This window comes from Cryptomeria japonica, chromosome 2, assembly GCF_030272615.1.
Source record: "Cryptomeria japonica chromosome 2, Sugi_1.0, whole genome shotgun sequence".
NCBI classification, from domain to species: domain Eukaryota; kingdom Viridiplantae; phylum Streptophyta; class Pinopsida; order Cupressales; family Cupressaceae; genus Cryptomeria; species Cryptomeria japonica.
In genome coordinates this window covers 598,223,734-598,232,649 of record NC_081406.1, presented here as the reverse complement: position 1 = coordinate 598,232,649, position 8,916 = coordinate 598,223,734, and positions in this window count along the sequence as shown.

Sequence of the window (8,916 nt, the reverse complement as noted above, 5' to 3'; positions counted from 1 at the left end):
TAATCAATAAGGATAATGCATCTCAAATTTGACTAAAGGGTTAAGTAAATTCATAATATAATTGCCCTATAAAATTTATTAAATGTTGACTAAATAATTAAACCCCTAAGGTTTAAATATTAACATAACATGCTAATAATACTTAAAAGAAAAATAACGAAGAAGGATTTTAACTTATATATCTTATATATATATCCAACTAAACCTACATATACACATTCTTATATATATTTATATATGTAACTATCTATAAATACATATATAAGAGATATTGAAATTAGTTAAATAATATATTCTATAATTCTTTCTCAAAAATATATGGGGCTACCCTATCCAAAATTTGAATAGGGTTTCCCCCCCCTTTTACATTCACTAAAATAATAAAATAGCAAATGAAACCCTAAAACTAAAAGTTATATAACCAAACTACTAACCCATACATCTTTTAAAAAAAACTAACTTGAGTTTGCCCTAATCTGAAATTCAAGTTAGAGTTTTTGTGATTATGCAGGTTAGAGGAGCAATGGTGGAGGGGTTATGAGGGAGACCACAGGGCTTGTGTTGGAGGGGGCGCAAGACTACATGCAGAGGGGCGACAGGGCCTCCCGCAGCAGCGCCGAGATACCACTGCGGGTCATGGCTTGTAGTGACGTCGAGGCGTCCTTGCAGGGTGTGGCCCACAGTGGCCCTGCGACGTCCTTGCGGGGCATGGCTTGTAGTGGCGGCCAAGGCCGCCCTTGCGGGTTGAGTCCCACAGCGGCGCCGCCAGCGCCTCTATGAGGCTCGACCACCGAGGGTCTCCCGCGTGGATCTTCGGCTCCGCAGGACCTTCGATAGGGTTTTTTTTTGCATAGATTTTTAAAAATAAAATAAAATTTAAATAAAAAGAATATATATATAAAATGATGACAGAATGCAAATAGATGTATTGTTCCCTTTCTTAGGAAAGATTGATATTAATATATATATGCTCTAGATTTTATTCTTATTTTCATTTTTTTTTTTACAAATCATATAAACTGACTATTTCTCTACAAAATAAACCTAGCATAGTGGTAAATACTTTATCTTCATTGTTAAGACAATCTGTGTATTTTTATTTAAAGGCAGCAATAGCTATCATGACAGTGATTTAATGGTAGCAAACATTTTAGGACTAACTAACTATGAACATATTAGTTTTCTCTTTAATGAATACATTTATGTTTAATAACACATAAGCCAGGTTCTAGCATAGAATAAGATTAATTTGTCTACCCTTATTTTCTGCATTATTACTTTTCTAAATAAATGACAGAAACAATTAAATTACAACAACATTAATATAGCTAGAATTTCATTTAAAACTATTTTACCAAGTTATATACAACATTAATGTGCATACTAAAATCTATTTTACTATATTTGCACTTGGAAATAAATTATCTATTATTTTCAGTAAGCATAAAATGATAAAATGCCTTTCTTTATTTTTAAGAATAAAAGCAATAGATTTAACTCATACTATAGAAACTTAACACATAAATATATAATTTTATTTGCAATAACAACTTATCAAAGAATACTTTTCTTTAAAGAATACTATAATACAATATTGTCAACTTTACAAATGGGTGAGATACCCAACTAGCCTCTCATCCCTATTAAATAGAATAAATACATTTCTTTTTTTTTGGCAAAACAAATACAACATAAAACTCATCTTTTACATTTCTACTACTGAATTACAATATTGTATCTCCTATTCTTTCTCTGCAATTTAAATAAATTCAGCAACTCCTAGCTTTCCTTTTTCTCCTTTTCCAAGCAACCTGCATACAAATCTTAAGGCTATGACCATGGAGAGCTCACCTCCCAGCCTAGGCTTACTAGAAGCCACCCTTGAGCTTGGAGAACCAAGCCCTAGATGGGTCACACTCAAACAAACACAAACAAGAAAGGGAAACAAAACTCAACAAACACTTTCCCATCCAAGGCTAAACTTCATCACAAAATGTGGTGTTTCACAAGGGTGGAAGTGGACCAAATACCTTGAGGAAACTGTAAGAATGGTAGATCACAAGCCATCTCATGGCAACCAAAAATACAACATAAGTTTATTAACCCCACATCCTTATGCCCCCTGAGGCATACATGCCATACTTTCTCCCCTTATGACCCCCGAATGCATAAACAAGGCTATGCAGCAAGGGTCACATAAACAAACCCTTGAGATCACTCTCATAATGAGAGTCTCTCACTCTAAGGCTGTCAAAATCCTTCCACCCCCAAGACCATCCTACTCTTCCAAGAGTAGAAGGCCTTGGATACTCCCAAATCACAAGAAAAATGCATAAAAGAAATAAAAGAAAGATCACATAATATCTTCACAAAGGAAATACAAGAAAACAACATTTACATACAAGCAATATTTTAAACATAAATATTCAATATGCAAGGAAGAAGATGAACCAACCTTCAATCTGCCCAAAGGTTTGCTAGAACTAGTTTGAGGAAGAGTAGCCCAATTCCACAATTCTTTCCTCCAACACTTAGCCAAAAAATTCTATCCTAAAACTATTCTTTCCAAAAATTGCTAGATCTCCAAAGATGGAGAGTGGGTGATTAACTCTCTAAGTCCCTAATCCTTGCCTAAGAAGGCCTCTCTCACTCTTCCCAACCTCTTGGATAGAGTGAGAGTTCCCATTGGTTGGTCTTCCCAACCTCTTACAAGTTACTAAAACTAGAAAGAGAAAAGGTAAGAGAAGGTGGGAAAGAGAAACTAACATCAGAAAGGAAGGTTATCTAACCTAGGAGGAACCTTCTAAGTTGAATTTTCGCTCATCTTGGGAAAACCACTTTTTGAGGTGACTAAACAATCACATGGGAGTAGTCACATGTTTAAAAATACCCCTAACCCATAGGTATAGCCTATGGACCTTTGGAAAAACCCTTAAACTAACCCTAGGAGTCCATCTTACCTCTTAGAAACCCATCTAAAGTTAACCTATGGATCAAACCTGAGTTGACCACTCCAAAGACTCACTACCCAAGGCAGATTTGGGACCACACTCAAATATTTGAAAAGAGCTTTGGTTGAAACAATCTCCCTCCAAGAGACAAGTCAAAATCAAGACACTAATCAACACATGTGTTAAGTGACACAATAAAATACATTACATAATTACACATGGAAATTGTCTCTTGTTGGATTTAAACAAATTAATAAATACACTTTAACACACATGTAACATTTACTTTCACGAATAAAATACGATACATATGGGGCGTTGTCTCTCCAAATAGACAACCCCTAGTTTTACGAATGTACATAGGTCTAGGTTTGGTTCTCCATAATGTTTCCATGGTCACATGGATAATTTTCCTGCGCATCTCAATTACACATTAGTATTTCCCAATAGTCTCATATAATATTCAACACATGAATAAGAATACAAATCAAACACTCTGCATACAATTGACATTAAACAAATCAATATATCATATATCCAAATAAATCCGCATTGGCAATTATCATAATCCTCATAATTTTGATCCATACATAAGATATGCATCCTATTTTTATCATCATAATAAAATCCTGCAAATCCAATAATGACATACATCATTTCAAAGTTATCCTATCATATAGAGTTCTATATATATAATGCATAGAAATGAAGCATCAATATACATCAATGTTATCCAAATCATGGGATCATATAAGTTCTAAATCCATAATGCATAAAAATAAAGCATCCATAATAGTCTCAACATGAAAATCACTAAAATGCTAGGATGAGTCAGGGTAGGGCCTCACATAGCGCTATTGTAACTCTGTTAGCGCTTTTGCGCTCTCTGTTTGATAGAATTTTAATTATGTTTGATAGTTTAATTTAGCGCTTTTGTCCCTCTTATAGCGCTTTTGGCGTTCTTTTAGTGCCTCTGTTATTATTTCAGCACTTTTTTATTAAAGTGGCACTTATGTGTTTACATAGAGTAGCACTATTGTAACAAAGAGATGAAAAAAAAAAATATGTAACCGAAAAATCAAAATTTTAGGCTTGTAGAGCCCACTAAAAACTTTCATTTCACTAACTTGTTCTCTTTTTGTGTAGGTTTTTTTGCTAACTTCTTGTTTTGTAGGATTCAAGGAGTTAAAAATTAGGGATTTTTATTTTCTTTTGCTTTCTAACTTTTTTTTAAAGTTGGATTAAAAAGAATTCACATTCCCTTTTGGACTAAAAACAAACTTCACTTTTCATTTTGGGTTATAAAATCAACACAGTTTTTCAGTTTGGGGCTTAAAAAGAACTTCATTTTGCAAAGCTAAAAAGAACCACAAAATCAAACAAACAACTTTGTTTTATTGCAAGTTAGGAACAAATTATCATTTTGGGTTTAAAATAAACAAAATAACTTTCATTTTCTTGCAAAGGCTAAAATTCACAATCAACATTTCATTTTGCAAGTTAAAAAGAACAAACAATTAGTCCATTCTGTTTACAAAAAAATAATTTTACTTCAAGCAAAAACGTGCTTCAATTTGGTTGACCAGGATTTTCACTTTCCTAGTTAGACAACATATTGCTTTGAGGGATTAAAAAGAACACCATGTTTGTTGGAGAAACATCTCCAAATAGCATCTAAATCACATTGCAATAAATCAATTAAAAAGAATAAGTATTTTCAGTGATTGACACACTTATGCAAAAAATTTGTAGAGTGGTCCCACCTCTAACACACACTATCCTTTCCCTTGGCTCTCGTGGTCCTAGGTGCAAGAGAAAAGTGTTAGTAACGCTCAATTTTTTTTTAATTTTTAAGAGAGGTCTGCCAAGAGACACATCACTCTTGGGAACAACCCTGCGCTGTAAATCCTTCGAGCCGCTATAGAAATTAGGTGAGAGTGAAAGCTGTAGCCTTGGGTATAGTTGTTCCTACAGTGTAACTTGTCGAAAGGACATATGGGCCCCACCAAAAGTTACAAGGCTCTTAAGTGAGTCACTGCAGAATGAACTTATGTCCAAAAACATCATACATTACTAGACACATTTTATTATAGAAGCCCGCCCGTTCTATTGATTGAGGATATTTGTGAAAAGTTCAGTGCAAGAGCATAGATGGTTTTTCTCCCAAGATACTCACCATACATATTTCCTTGAGTAGAAACAGAGCTTTTTGAAAGGCTACTTGTAGCTTGATAAAAATGGTGACTCCCCCATCATAGGGATCATCTATCTATTATACTCACACAAGACTTAGTATATCACATCCTTACCTGCCACAGTGGGATTCATAAGGTATGTAGTACCAAATTCGAAGAAATATCAAGATGTGGGCTGAAAATATCACAACTGGCCATTGACCTTAGAGATAAAAAGTGTCTTTGAATTGTCTTCGTCTTGTGTCAGACTAGTAACAATATGAGCCAACTTCAGGCTTTTGGAAAAACATACAAAACATTTGAAAAGGGTCAAAAAGTTCATGATTGGGTTGATTTAGACCCACACCTATTTTTTTACCTTTTGTTGAAAAGGGGCAAGGTTATTGTGCTTGTGTATTTGCTGTGTTTTCTTGTCAAAGAAATTCCAAACAATTTTAAACCAAGTACTCATCCCACAAATTTACCTCAAATATTGGTAAAACAAAACAACATCAACAAGTAAAACAAGTATAAAGATTGTATGACCATCACTCACATCTTGAGAAAAAGGAGTTTTCATCAAAAGACCACATTGAAAAAGAGACAATTAAGTTCAAAAGCTCTTATCAAAAGAAGGAAGTTTTTCTACATCAATAAATAATTTTTTCTCTCACACGAAGCCTTCTTGTGCCATATGCACTTGTATCTTCAAGGAAAATCCAACGAATTTGACAAGGAGCCTTTGAAAAATAGAGCTTTTACTTAGTATAGAGCCTTGAATTATCACAAAAACAAAGGGGGCAAGATCAACCCTGCTTTCTTTCTACAAATCTATATCATCTACAACGTAGCTCGAGGGGAACCACCAACCCTTGAGAGAGAGGAAGAAGTAGAAACCCCCTTTGTGACTGAAATTTTTTATTGAGGTCCATATTCTATCCACTTTCACCTTCACACATCACAAATCCATTCAACTCTCAAAACACAACAAGGTCTTGTCCTAAGTTCATTTAAAAATATTGCTTAAATCAAACCAACAAATCACTTTTGGAGTGTCTCTACATCTAGGATCCATCATCCTAAGAGGCATTTCTACAGAGGTTAAATCTAGTTTATGAGTGCATCCCCTCATTTCTAGGTAGCTTAGTTTGTAACACATCTCAAACCTTGCTATACCTTATCACATCAAAATTGTTGAAAACACAAGAGCAAGTCACAAAGAAATTTTGGTAACATCCAACCTTCAGTGTTAGAGATCCATCTTCTAAACATTTTACAAAACACTTATCTTTAATAAAACATTTCATCACCAACTCATAATCACTTTCACCCACCTCAAAACTTTTTTAAAAAAAAGGGCTCAAACAAGATTAATGAGAAACCGACAACCAGAGATTGAAGACGAGGAGGAAGAAAACCTCAACGATTTCCAAGAAGCCATTGGAGGAGGCACAAATTATGAAGATCCTAGCACTCCAACTCCCGAAGATATTGAAAGAGCACAACACAATCCCAAGTTCAATAGACTCTTTGACAAAATCCTTAGAAACAACGCAAATGCTCATTTTCTGAGACTTGCTCAAGAGGGTGCCAAACTACCCTCTGACTTGATACCACACAGATATGATAGAAATTTGAACAACATAGCCGTAATGATGGTAGAAGAGGTAGGGATTACTTCCAATATGACCTTAATCATGAAGGGAATCCCCCACCTCCTCCTCTTACATAAATAGACATTTTGAGACAGCAAGCAGAAAATATCTCTCAACAACTCAATAGTGGTGTAAAGACTACTCGGTTTTCACTTAACAATATTTTTCCCTATCCTTTTGATAGGAACATGCATATGCCACCTTTTCCGTGAGGATTCAAAACACCTAAGTTTGAAAAGTATAGGGGCAAAGAAGACCCTAGAGATCATGTACGAGAATTTCACTCAACTTGTTTAGAGGTGGCCTATGAGGACACCTATCTAATGCACCTTTTTCTCAGAGTTTGGGAGGCACAACCATGTAATGGTTTTCCTGATTACCAGGTGGCATTAGAAAATTTGAGGAACTAGTTCAAAAATTCATCACTCATTATGCACATAACATAGAACGAGATGTTACCATGGCAGATTTATGCAACAACAAACAAAAATCGGGGGAGTTGTTCTCAACTTTTTTAGAACGGTGGAGACAACTGTCTAGTAGATGTTCTCTTCATTTTCCTGAACAAGAACTAGTGGAAATATTCATTTCCAACTTGAATGACGAGATGAAATTTCATTTAGACATGAAGGGCGTAGAGTCCTTTGAAGAGATGATCACTCAAGGATTAAAATGTGAAAGGGCCCTTATCAAAATCTACAATGAACCCAAAGATGACCCCCGTCCATGTTATAATAGTGATAAACCCAATTTCTGGAACAAGAACAAGAACATTGTCAATAACGAGATAGTGGATGCACGAATAGTAAAAATCGCACAACCTATGACCAAGTTTGCAGGACAAAATCCCCCTCCTAAAAACAACACCATCACTCATCCACAAAATCAAGGTCGCAATGCGCCACAAGAAGAACCAAGACAACAACAACAACAAAACTACAAACTAAAATGCATGTACACACCCTTAGGGAGGGGAACCCATCAAAAACATATTGTATCAATTGGTCTCTTCTAATATTGTGACCTTACTGAAAACATCTAACTATGAACCTCAGGTCAAACCTCCATGGTGGAGAGATAATGAACATTGTGAATTCCACTAGGGAGAAGGGCATAAGACGAGCAATTACCATCGATTGAAAGATCTCGTTCAAGATATTATTGACAAAGGAGAAATTGAAATAGAAGGACATGACCCTAAAACATCCAATGACAATCATCTAATGTTCAAGAATTCACTTCCATCATTGGATCAAAGGGGTCCTTCCACCTCAGGGTGAAACACAGATACTACAACTAATTATGCACAATCTGCCTATAATTATACTGTGAATCACCTCTATGACGTTGATGAACAAGTTGCAACCCTCACCATTAAAGATCCAAATCCTGCATGCAATGTTGTTATGCCTTGTAGAAAGATTACCATTCGAGCAACACCACAAGGAACAACACCCCTTCCCAAGAAATATAATCTTGTGGAACAATTGGACAAAACAACCGCATTCATATCCATATGAGAGCTTTTGCACTTATCCCCTTCACACAAAACAATCTTGGATCAATCTCTCCAAGAAGTGTTAGTCCCTGCCAACCTTAACATAGATCAATTTCAAGCCATGGTTGGCAGTCTCAGGTCATCACCATACCTCACTTTTTCTGAAAGTGATAATGCTTCATTCCAACAACCACATAATGCATCCCTTCATATTAAAGGATTTGTAAACTGACACAAAATCAAGCGAGTCTTGATTGATAATGGAGCCAAATTGAATATATGCACCTTGCAGTTGGTCACAACATTGGGTATGTGGTAGAATCAGTGGATGCCATTAAAAAGATAACCATTAAGGCCTATGACAATGCAGAGCATTCTTCCAAAGGAGTTGTTGTATTACCTATCAGAGTGGGCCAATGGTGAAGCATATTGTCTGCCAAGTTCTGGACCTTCCTTTACCATATAATATTTTGTTAGGAAGACCTTGTATACATGCCATGCAAGCTATTCCATCTTCCTATCATCAGTGTATCAAGTCTCCCCATAACGGTGTAGAAATAACAATCCTTGGTGATGCAAATCTATTTGCATATTGTAACAATATTAACCATCGACTAGAGAATTACCGTACCTGACAA